This window comes from Lupinus angustifolius, chromosome LG09, assembly GCF_001865875.1.
Source record: "Lupinus angustifolius cultivar Tanjil chromosome LG09, LupAngTanjil_v1.0, whole genome shotgun sequence".
NCBI lineage: Eukaryota > Viridiplantae > Streptophyta > Magnoliopsida > Fabales > Fabaceae > Lupinus > Lupinus angustifolius.
In genome coordinates, this window is record NC_032017.1 from 15,973,988 (window position 1) to 15,986,981 (window position 12,994).

The window sequence follows — 12,994 nt, forward strand, 5'->3', positions numbered from 1 at the left end:
GTAGATTATTGAAAATGGTATGAAATTCTGATGAGATAATATAATTGAAAGTAAGACAATTTACCTCGTATAAATAGTCTTTTCATAAGGAGGGATTGAGTTAAAGTTTTAAATCTAATATGGTGAGTATTATCACCAATGTTAAATGGTAAGATTTTGGGAGTTACTACACCCTGTGATCATAATTATGATTATATCAATCACTGTTGAAACTTGATCGTGAGTGTGAAATTTAAAAAACTTCTAAGTCTCATATAGAAGAGTTTTGAAAGAAAACAACTCTCAAGTCTCATATTGGAGAGACTAGGAACATGGAAAAAATCCACTATTATAAATAGGAATCTCTTATCTTCATATTTTCTTGCCCCAAGTTGAATGCGATTTTATTCAACTTTTTCTTTCTCCCTCGTATTTTCCGCCGATTCATTTTCGGCAAACTTCTCCCACTTTATTTCTGTGGCACTAAGAATTGGCACATGCAGCCAAATTGTAGGCATTTCGAGAACTAACACTGGTAGTCAGTATTGAGGGAAAGAAATTGGCACAGACAACCAAATTGTGGGAATTTCGAGAACTCACACTAGTAGTCAGTATTGAGGGAAAAGAATTGGTACAAATAGCCATATTCTGGGCATTTCGAGAACTAACACTAGTAGTCAGTATTGTGGGAAAAGAATTGGCATGGGTAGCCATATTGTGAGAATTTTGAGAATTATCACGGTTAGTCATATTGTGGGAATTTCGAGAATTGACACTAGTAGCCATATTGTGGTGGGTGTATTCGAGATCGGTTTTTACAGTGCATAAGAATTCGATAACAGAGATCTGGGCTGTTTTATCCTGAGGACGGTGTGGTTGATAGTTTGCTTGCACATTTTTGGCAATGTCACGAAACATCTTAAATAGAGCGACTTGGTCGTGACTCTGCCAATAACGATTATTTTGTGCCATTTAGAATTGTTGCAAGCTTTAAGACGTTTCTACTACAATAACATTCGTAGATAATATTACTGGACCGATCAGCTATGACCTTAACAAACCATTTCGGTTTGATGGGACAAATTTCAAACATTAGCAACATAAGATGAAATTTTTTCTCACTATGAGAAAAGTTGCACATGTTTTGAAAATCAATGTCCTAATCTTGCTGGAGAAAGCTGAAAGCGAAGAAGGATAAACTAGCTATTAATATAGCTCTTTGGAATGAAAATGATTACTTTTATGAATTTCATTCTGAATGAGTTGTTAGAGGATCTCTATATTACTACAACCATATATGTCTGCCAAATTAATTTGGTATGCACTTGAGAAATAAAGAAATATGATATAATGAAGTTAAGATAAAAATATATATATTATGTTACCACTACCTCGGGTATCAAATGATTGATAATAAATCACTAGAGTCTCAGTCCTATGAGATACATAAAATTGCTCATGAAATCATTTCTGATGGTATGCTCTTAGAGAGTTAAACTCATAGAACCTATGAATGTGTATTCGTTGAGTATGCTATAAACAGCAAGGCGTAAAGGTTTTACGAGCTTAACACAAAAGTGATCATTGAGTCTAATGATGTTGACTCCAATGAAGAGAAATTCCTTTTTACATTGAGGAAGAGTGGGGCATATCAACTAGTCACATACTTGTTATTAGAGATAATAATAGAATATGAAATGTTTGAAATAGAACCTAGAAGAAGTAAGGGAGCAATAATTCTTAGACAGTGTAGACCTGATTATATGATCAATATGTTGGAGGATATTCATCAACTCTCCAAGAAGTTTTGACTTCTTTGGATGTTGATTTGTGGTGAGAAGCCATAAATGATGAGATGAACTATCTAGAGTCTAAAAGCTATGTTAGCTCAATCCACTATGGAAGTTGAGATGATAGCATTAGCAACAACTAATGAAGAAGCAAGTTAGCTGAGAAGTTTGCTTGCAGGGATTCCCCTATGGGAAAATTGATACTGTTGTGTTGATCCATTCTGATAGTATCGCGACTATTGAAAAAATTGAGAACCGCTTTTATAACGGTAAGAAACGACAAATTTGTCATAAGCACAACACGATTAGAGAGTTACTTTCTAGAGGAGTTGTTAGAGTGGATCATGTACGCATTGAGAATAATTTAGCAGATCCTTCGATTAAAGGACTAGCTAGAGAGAAAGTCTATAATACTTCTAAGAGTATGTGACTATTGCCCTTAGAACGAGGATCACTCATTATAGTAACCTGACCTAACTGACTGGAGATCCCAAGAAATAGGTTCAATGGGTAATAACAAGTTGTGAAGTGATATGAGAATGAACATGCTATAAAATTATGAGAAGCATGATTCCTGCAGCATATGTAAGGATGAGTTAAACTCTTAATGAGATCTATACTCCAATTAGAGTGGAGTACCTAGGCTACAGGAGTACTCTTGATAGACTCACCTATGTGATTATGGAAGTGGGGGTCACTTCCTATCAAATTTTGGGGCATAAATTTCTAGAGCGTTCACTATACTGGGATAGACGTGCATGGCCTTTAACGCACGGGCTTTACAGAATAAACATTTGAAAAGGTTGTGTGTGGTTTGATGCTAGAGATAGAGTTTAAGACTACGAGTCACTCTAGTAAAATCTGGATCTTACTCATTATGTAAAGGTTCAAGTCACATGACACCTTTATTTATGCACAATCTTATTGAGACCACACAAAAAAATATCTCGGAAATCGTTTTTTAATTTCAAGTGGGGGATTGTTGGAACTTGATTGTGGGTGTGAAATCTAAAAAACTTCCAAGTTCCATATAGAAGAGTTTTGAAAGAAAACAACTCTCAAGTCCCACATTGGAGAGACTAATAACATGGAAAAAATCCTCTGTTATAAATAGAAGTCTCTTATCTTCATATTTTCTAGCCCCAAGTTGAATGTATTTTCATTCAATTTTTCTTTCTCCCTCGTATTTTCTGACAATGCATTTCCGGCAAACTTCTCCCCCTTTCTTTCCTTGACACTAAGAATTGGCGCAGACAGCCAAATTGTGGGCATTTCAAGAACTGACATTGGTAGTCAGTATTGAAATTGGCACAGACAGCCAAATTGTAGGAATTTCGAGAACTGACACTGGTAGTCAGTATTGAGGGAAAAGAATTGGCACAGGTAGTCATATTCTGAGCATTTTGAGAACTAATACTCATAGTCACTATTGTGGGAAAAGAATTGGCATGAGCAGTCATATTGTGAGAATTTTGAGAATTGGCATTGTTAGTCATATTGTGGGAATTTCGAGAATTGGCACTAGTAGCCATATTGTGGTGGGTGTATTCGAGATCGGTTCTTATAGTGCAGTAAGAATTCGATAACAGAGATCTGAGTTATTTTATCCCGGGGACGGCGTGGTTGATAGTCTGCTTGCACATTTTTGGCAGTACCATGAAACGTCTTAAAGAGAGCGACTTGATCGTGACTCAACCAATAACGATTATTTCTTGTTATTTAGAATAACAACAATCACAAATACTTGTGATTATTCACAATGTAAAAGTCTAAGTTTTTGAAATGACTACCAAAACAATTCTTTAAGTATATAATATATATACATTTATAATTGATTCACCATTAATTTATTAATCATCATTAATTCTTAAACAAAAGTAATACAAATTAATGATTGATAATGCGTTGAGAGTATAAAAATCTTTACACAATAAAAAACTTTACATAGTAAAAAACTTTATACAATCAGTACATAGACTTTAAACTTATTATTTAAAATGTTGAATTAAGTGATTTTCTTTCCCAAGTCTTTTGTTGCTCAAATTGTAATACTAAGACTTATTTTCTTGAGGACACTAAAGTTAAATATGTTGATAATCATAGATCAATTATTACGTCCCATTCCTCCAAATGTCCACATTGGGTTCATGTAGCACGCAGCTGAATCTTAAGCACTCTAAGCAATGTAGCCTCAATTTCCAAGGGTTTGTTACTTAATGCATACATAACATACCCATTCTTTCTTCACTTTAGTGTCCTCAAAACTCAAAATATTCACACTTTCTCAACTCCTTCTGCTCACTAAAAATAATAGAGGTTAATTTTTATGTATTAATATATTAATCAATATTAATTTTTAACTAAAAATAATATAAATAATAATAAATGTACCAATATACACAACTTTTACAACAAAATCAGATTTATATTAAGCTAAAACTAAAATTAATGATAATAATGTAAGCAATAATATATGAAAAATAATATATTTTACTACTTAATCCTCATATAATAATATATGACACAAAATGATATTTTATTATAATATATATTATATTTTACTGGTAAGAATTTATAGAAAGACATGTATATATATATATATATATATTATATATATATATATATATATATTACTCAAAATATATATATAATGGACATGATGAGGTATATATCTACTGTCTCATACTTTATCACTTTATGTGTCATTTGTTTTTATTATTAGAAAATTAAGTTAAAATTTAATTATTAAGTATTTTTTCTGATCAATCACAAGCTCATGACAGAACATAAATTCATTCATTTCTTTTGGCCCATGCAATCACATTTACCAAATTCATTTGGAAAAGTCTCACTTTGTCTCAACAATTCCAACACACCACCTTCTCCCTGCATCAATCACTATTCACAAATTTACTAGATTGACTTTGCATGTAAGATAGACTAGTGAATTTAATTGAAAATAAAAAAAAATAGAATTTTTTAACATTCTTAAATAGTTTTTGGCACAAAGAGTAATAAATGGTATATTTGAGATACTATTTACAAAACTGAGTCTTAAGAAAACTAATTTGATTAAGAAATTTATGTTTGAAAATGTATGCTTAAAAGTAGTTTTCATAATTAAGTGATGATTTGATTGTAATTGCAACTAAATTTTAGATTTGTAATTATCGTAATTAAGTGACGCTTTGTTTAACTTTTAGATTTAGAATGACTTTTAGATTTAACTTTATATTTTTTTTAATGCTTAAATAAAAAATTGAAGCAACATAAACTTCATTTAGGTTTACAACAATACTAACATATAGAGATGACAAAATAGATATTGTTTGCGTGCATTGTCTGCATTTGTTAGAGGCGAGACAACTCTATTTTCCCTATTAGTTCATTATGATCGGCTCACTAGCCGATTTATGCAGTGGACATTCCAAATGGGCAATGTGAGCATCTCACATACATAACATTATTTGGTCTGGTCGGTCCAAAGTCCAAACGAACTAAATGACCCAAAATATACCACAACTCTTCTAAGTTTTAACAGATATTTACAGTTTGTAAATACATAATACCAAATCTCTCCCAACTTGTGGCACAACACAAGAGGAATACATATTGTCCCACTTTTTATATAACTCCATGTACCATCACTTTTAATTAATTGAAAAAAATTATTGAAGTTAAAAATAAAATTATTAAATATTATTCTGACCAATTATATCTTCTGACACATAAAGTGACACAAGAAAATTTAACAAGAGATGTCCCAACCCAAGTTAGCTCTCATAGACAAACACACATGTCCTTTAGAATTGTACAGAGATCTGTTGTACCCATTATTCTATGCCAACTCTTTGCTGCCAATAAAAACAAATATTTCATTCAAATTCTAATAACTTATTTTAATAAAAGTTAATTTATTTTTTTAATGAGATAATTACTTCTCATTAGTGGCAAAGTAAGTGATACTAGATAATAAATATAAAAAATTTCCATAAGGATAAATACTCATAACAAGTTATGAACATGAGACCTAACATGTATATTTTAATTAGAAAAAAAGTGGAACTCGTAACATTTTAGCCTGAAAAAAATTAATGTCTTCTTCCATACAAAACCATGCATACACCTATCCCATTATACTAAAAAATCTATGGCAGTGTTGTGAGAATCGAATCGGACGGTGCGACCAGTCTAACCGTTGATCGGAATGAAAACGGCTCTAGTTTGCAGTCTTAATCGAATGAGGGTTAGACCACTTTGAACCGGAAAAATTACGGCCGAGACCATGCTAAACCCAGTTAAACCGGATTAACTCAGGAAGTAAACCGGACGATTGACTTAAAATTTTAAAAAATGGAACATTCCTCTAATATTTTGTTTTACTTCGGTCCAAACAAAGATAAATATATGTTACTTCAATATAATTATACTTACATTTACATATAATTTTATATTTATAGAAAAAATAATTAATTATACATAAAATCACTGAGTCAAACTAAACGGTTTAACCGTTTAAAGCGGTTGAACCTAATATAAGTCATCCTCCGGTTTGACATTCAATTCGGGTTTGAAAGTAATAAATTATTAATTAATTCACAGATACTAAAATTAAAATTGGATACATTTGAAAGTACCAAAACCATATTTAACCTTTTTCAATTTGAACACTAAATTTGACCATGATACCCTCTTTACCTTCTAAAATATGTTTCTTAGTTCAAGAATCCTCTTATTTTACTAACTATAATTAAAAGTATATATTCCCATGTATTTGCAACTTTTTTTGTTTTTCAGAAATATTGTAGTGTATAAAAATATTACAATGGTATCAGCATGGACTCCATTAGAGTCCAATAAGTAATATGGTCCAGTCCAGTTTAATAGAAACGTTCAATTATCTTAAATAAACATTAGAAACACAGTTTAGACTTTAGAGTTTATCTTACATGAGATAAATTTTACATTCAGTCATTAAAATTTTGATGATATTCTTTTTTTTTTTGCTTTTTAGAAATAATGTTATAGAAAAGGTTAAATTATTTCATTTAGTTATATTTAGCGGCGGAATGAGACAAATTAGGAAAAAAATAAAGAGAGAATGTAAAGATAAATGAAAAGAAAAATGTATATCACATTATAAACGAAAGGGGAGCCCAGCCAGACACCTTGTTCATTTTACAAAGTTAAAACTGTGTAATTAGATTATAATTATAAACAGTGAGATTTTAATATGTAGATTATAATATGGAAAAAAACAATTCCATTAACAACATGATGTAAGAGAACAAACCACAACAAAAGTATCATCAATACCATCAGATATTACAATTATGATGGAAAATATTAGTAAAATGTTTGTTATCATTAACATAAATGCAAATGCAAATGAATATGAAATACACAGTTCTGAAGATTATGAACCAGATTTCTAGTCTGAACCTAACTTATCATCCAAGTTTAACCAAAGTTAGTGCACAACACTTCTTTAGTGTTTTAAGCACTGTTTAGTGGACATGATAAGATAAAGACTGATATGATAATAACATTATATGCTAGAGAACAATATAGGATATGAGCTTAAAAAATGGAACATTCCTCTAATATTTTGTTTTACTTCGGTCCAAACAAAGATAAATATATGTTACTTCAATATAATTATACTTACATTTACATATAATTTTATATTTATAGAAAAAATAATTAATTATACATAAAATCACTGAGTCAAACTAAACGGTTTAACCGTTTAAAGCGGTTGAACCTAATATAAGTCATCCTCCGGTTTGACATTCAATTCGGGTTTGAAAGTAATAAATTATTAATTAATTCACAGATACTAAAATTAAAATTGGATACATTTGAAAGTACCAAAACCATATTTAACCTTTTTCAATTTGAACACTAAATTTGACCATGATACCCTCTTTACCTTCTAAAATATGTTTCTTAGTTCAAGAATCCTCTTATTTTACTAACTATAATTAAAAGTATATATTCCCATGTATTTGCAACTTTTTTTGTTTTTCAGAAATATTGTAGTGTATAAAAATATTACAATGGTATCAGCATGGACTCCATTAGAGTCCAATAAGTAATATGGTCCAGTCCAGTTTAATAGAAACGTTCAATTATCTTAAATAAACATTAGAAACACAGTTTAGACTTTAGAGTTTATCTTACATGAGATAAATTTTACATTCAGTCATTAAAATTTTGATGATATTCTTTTTTTTTTTGCTTTTTAGAAATAATGTTATAGAAAAGGTTAAATTATTTCATTTAGTTATATTTAGCGGCGGAATGAGACAAATTAGGAAAAAAATAAAGAGAGAATGTAAAGATAAATGAAAAGAAAAATGTATATCACATTATAAACGAAAGGGGAGCCCAGCCAGACACCTTGTTCATTTTACAAAGTTAAAACTGTGTAATTAGATTATAATTATAAACAGTGAGATTTTAATATGTAGATTATAATATGGAAAAAAACAATTCCATTAACAACATGATGTAAGAGAACAAACCACAACAAAAGTATCATCAATACCATCAGATATTACAATTATGATGGAAAATATTAGTAAAATGTTTGTTATCATTAACATAAATGCAAATGCAAATGAATATGAAATACACAGTTCTGAAGATTATGAACCAGATTTCTAGTCTGAACCTAACTTATCATCCAAGTTTAACCAAAGTTAGTGCACAACACTTCTTTAGTGTTTTAAGCACTGTTTAGTGGACATGATAAGATAAAGACTGATATGATAATAACATTATATGCTAGAGAACAATATAGGATATGAGCTGAATAAGTTTCTATCATGTCCAATGTTTGATGCACATCATAACATTTATGCAGTGGTAGCAGTTGATGTAGTGTGGCTGTGGTGGTGACAATGGTGCTCATGGAGAAGGACTCCTATCTGGTAACGGAGAGGGGAGTTGTTACTTTTACACTTCCTTATAAAGGTAAAAATGTCATTACATTTACATCTAAATGATTAAAGCGTCACAATGTTATGTTTTAGTCGTAGAGCCAGTCTTCCAACCGAAAATCCGGTCACGACTTCTACCTTTCCCAATTGATTTGGAGTGTTTTCTTTTACTTTTGTTGCAGTGTCCTATCAAATACTGGAGAAGATCTTCACCCGCTCATGTGAGGGTACGAAGAGAAAAACGTCATTATCTTATAATGTTCATTTTAAGTTTTTAACTCATCTCTCAAAATAGGATAGAAAATACACTACAACTACATGAACACGATAAACCATGCCAACAAGATAGTGTTATCGTATCCGACAGGCATATAAAACACTAGATTGTAACAATTCAACACAACTATCTTATTTTCTCTCTCTTAACCTATCCAACAAATAAGACTTAAAAGTATGATTAGAATTTCACAGCAGAAAGAAAGGTTATGATTCCCTAGAAAAAGGGACAAAACAATAAGCATATAAATGTCAAGAATGCTTTCATAACAATCTTCTGATAACGTGTTTTCACAATCTCCATGTACCCAAAAAATATATTTTTTCATCCTATATAACTCAGATGGAAAAACACAAAACAAGAACCTGTTTCCAATGGTGTGTGATTTAGCACTAATCATCACCAATCTTCTTGTATTTGCGATATTTTTCCTCGAACGCCTTTGCTGTAAGCAAGGCACTATCAGCTAGCTTCCTAATGTTAGGAACATCATAATTCTGAGCCAAGTAAACCCCACAAACTGTTCCAGCTATGAAAGAAAAGTAACTCCTGGTTATACCCATAGCTATATTTATTCTTAGTGTGAAATTTCTGCTATTGAGATATCTCTTTTGTAAGAATCACTGTCATAAATAAGCAAATCAGTGTTTGGTCAAAATCACTGGTGAGAAATGCTTTGCTTTTTATATATTACATAGGACATGAAATAGAGCACTATTGATTGAAATCAATAGTATTTGGATGTGAAAATTGCTTCAAACTTTTAACGTTATGGAGTGCTTGGCAAGAACTGGTTTAAAACTGATCACATTTATACTTGTTTTCAATGTTTGTTATCACCAAACAAATAAGAACTTAAATTCAGGCCCTATTGTGATTAGTTTTCTGGCTTTTGAAAGTTTGTAAACACACCCTTTACTTAAAGATTAAGTACTTTCCAATTAGTATTTTTTTGTATAATCAATGGTATTTCCTCATCTTCTGAGTAAAAAATTAATCTCTTTCGGGGTGCGTGGCTGTCTCTTCCAACAAGTGTCACTCACAGGAATTGAACCCCTAACCTTTATGTCTATCTAGGGATCCAGTGAGGCCTAATACCACTAATGAAATCATAATGAAATTATTAAATAATTAATAATAAAAAATGTGCATTTAACATAACAAGAAGACTGGTAGGTTGATGGGGAAGTCATAAAATTTCTAGCAAAAAAAAGTATGATTTTCCAAAATTGATTTATGGTAGCTAAGAATCACCATAAGATAAAGTTCATAATGGTTTCAAATTCATTACCTGTATTTAAATAAACAGAAACAGAAAAAAAGACAGTTTTCGTATAAACAGGAATAGGGACCATGACATTTTTTTGCTACAATGTTAACAATATCAAGCTCTAAATGGCATATTCACCTTAACCAGAAAACAGACACCATGGCAATTTTTTCCCTATCTTGCTATTCAGAAGAAATGGCACAAAACTTAGTACATGTAAGGGTCAAAACAATTAAAGAACTATATCTTGGAATCAAATAAATGGCTGCATGCACATAACAGCATAGAACAAAAGTAAACAATTGCTTCAATGCACTTCATTTCATCCAAAATATTCATTTCAAAGGAAAACAGCTGCAAGTCTATCTAATGCAATAGTTTAAAAGTGTGTCTACAAGTAAATAGTAAAAGTACCTGAATAGCGTAATCAAAGTTCTTGCATTTAACTGATTCAAATCAGAGAGTTGTGCAAAGTAACCTCTGTCATCAACATGAGACATGTCACATTGATCTATAAACATGAAAATTGGAAAGTGAAGTTTATTCAATTACATGATCAACAAGTTCCACTGTACTACATATGAGAAAAGTCAGAAAACATTAGAACAATGGTGCTGCTCTACTTGCAATGACAGTTGAGAAGCTATAGAGAACACAGATGTAAACAAAAACATAAAACTATGTTCTAATATTAGTGAAGAAGTTAAACTTTCACCCTTAACTTGATTTATGTTTCATCATATACTCAATGAAACAACTTTTGTTTGTCTATTGTTAGGTTAGGTTAGTTCAGTGTATCAAATTGCAGACAGCATCGGCCACATATATTGTGGTGACCTCCACAACCAAACCACATTGCAATGAACTGAATCACAATGATTTGACCATATTGGGATGCAACACAACCACATTAAATCGCACTAGATTCAAAAATTTCATGCCTCCAAGGCCGTAGTCACAATAACTGTAAGTCGCAATTTGAAACACAGAATTAGTTAGTTGGATATGGAAAGTGGTTCTAATTTGCAGTTCCTGCAGAGTAACAGGTTAATTGGATCAGTGGCTTACCTGACTGAACTTTCACTTTGTGGGGTTATATTGTTATAACTTACCTCAAACATAATCGGATAATTTAAATTCCGGTTTATGTTATTTATTTATATTACAAGAAACTAGACAAAAGCAGCAAAACTGGTTAAAGAAGCTCTTTCTTAAATAACATACATCGTCAACTACTTAAAATTCAAGCCACTGAATTGGTTTCCCCAATTATCAACTATATTGGTTTCAGTATAAAATATGCCTTATCAATAGTATGATTCCCAACCTCACCCCGAGTATAAAGCGTTGTTGGCGGCCCAGTACACAAGCTTTCCATTTAGTGGGCTCAAATCGCGGACCGCATCACGTGATGCGACGATAATATTGTGGTTACAGTGACCGCTACAATCGCATTTTACCGAATCATAATGATGCGAGGCAAAGGGCCACAACTCAAAGCACCGCATTTAGGCTGCATCCATATCAAAAATATTTTTTTACTTTCAAAATAATTTACACTCCAATGGCTCAGCATCGCAGCGTCCACAATAACCGCAATAATAATTACAACAACCGAAATTTAAAACATGGGTAAGCAGCTTATCCTTGTAAGCAAAAAAAGTTATTTCTAAGCCAATAATAAATCAAAAGGGATGTACATAGGTATGTATATAAACAGCTCTAGAAAAATTGATAGTGATTAATATAATAAAGTATTCAAATCATGACAAATCCTACGTAGCGAAAAGATAATGTATGACTTAAAAATAGAATGTGCAGAGAAACAATTCAACCAAAAGTCGATGAATTTAAATACCTGAATGAATTCCGTGGTAAAATTAAGGATTTTGCTACGATTGAACTTCCATTGGAGACATGTTCTAAGTTCTAGTTCTAGTGGATGGGTTTGTTAAGCATCTGACCCGAACCGGCCCAAAAATCAGGTAACAAAATTAACCGCCAAATCAAACTGGCTGACGTGTACCCCATCCATTCTCATGTTCTTAGTTTGTTCAAAACTACCATTTGCAATTAATTATTGAATAGACTAGGCATGAAACATTTGTCATTAGTTTAAAATTGTCCACCCAAATGCATGTTTTGCTTATTGTAAAGCATAACAATTACAAGAATTAAAAGTTTGGTCTAATATGTTACCCTATTTAAAATTTTATTATATCTAAAATATTTAAATAAGTCAAATAGGCTAATAGACCCGTCTTTAGATAGACTATATACCAACCTTGACAAATTTAACATCCTAAATTTCCAATATCAAATTGCCTATAGGATTTATATAAGTTGTATTTATTTTATGCGTATATTATATAATATAATTAATAAATATATCATAAAATTATATAGATCGTCATGTTAGGTTTAATAGGGTTTTTAAGAAGCATGTGTATGATCAATTTAGGTTAAATAAGCTTTATGAAAAGCATGAGCCTAGTCTGTTTATTAAAAAGGTCTAATCTGGTCTGGTCTGCCATAGACTAGGTACTAAACCTTTGATAGATGGTCTAGTCTATTTCTTATCTTAACAATAACCCAAACTCCCACTATGTCAGGTTCCAACAAAAAAAATATGTTTGTTCATTGATAATATAATTGTTTTCTATTTCTAATATGTTTATTATCAAATTTTATAAGAATTGAGAAAACATAATCAACATCTTACAATTCAATTCAG

The 12,994-nt window shown here is 31.2% G+C and overlaps 1 long non-coding RNA gene across 1 annotated transcript; it reads right to left on the reverse strand.

The window, feature by feature from the left end:
* Nucleotides 9,372-12,175, reverse strand: LOC109356420. Its single transcript, XR_002108722.1, has 3 exons — nt 12,119-12,175; nt 10,675-10,740; nt 9,372-9,613 (listed from the first exon to the last, which is right to left on the reverse strand). It is a non-coding gene; the product is annotated as an uncharacterized LOC109356420 (long non-coding RNA).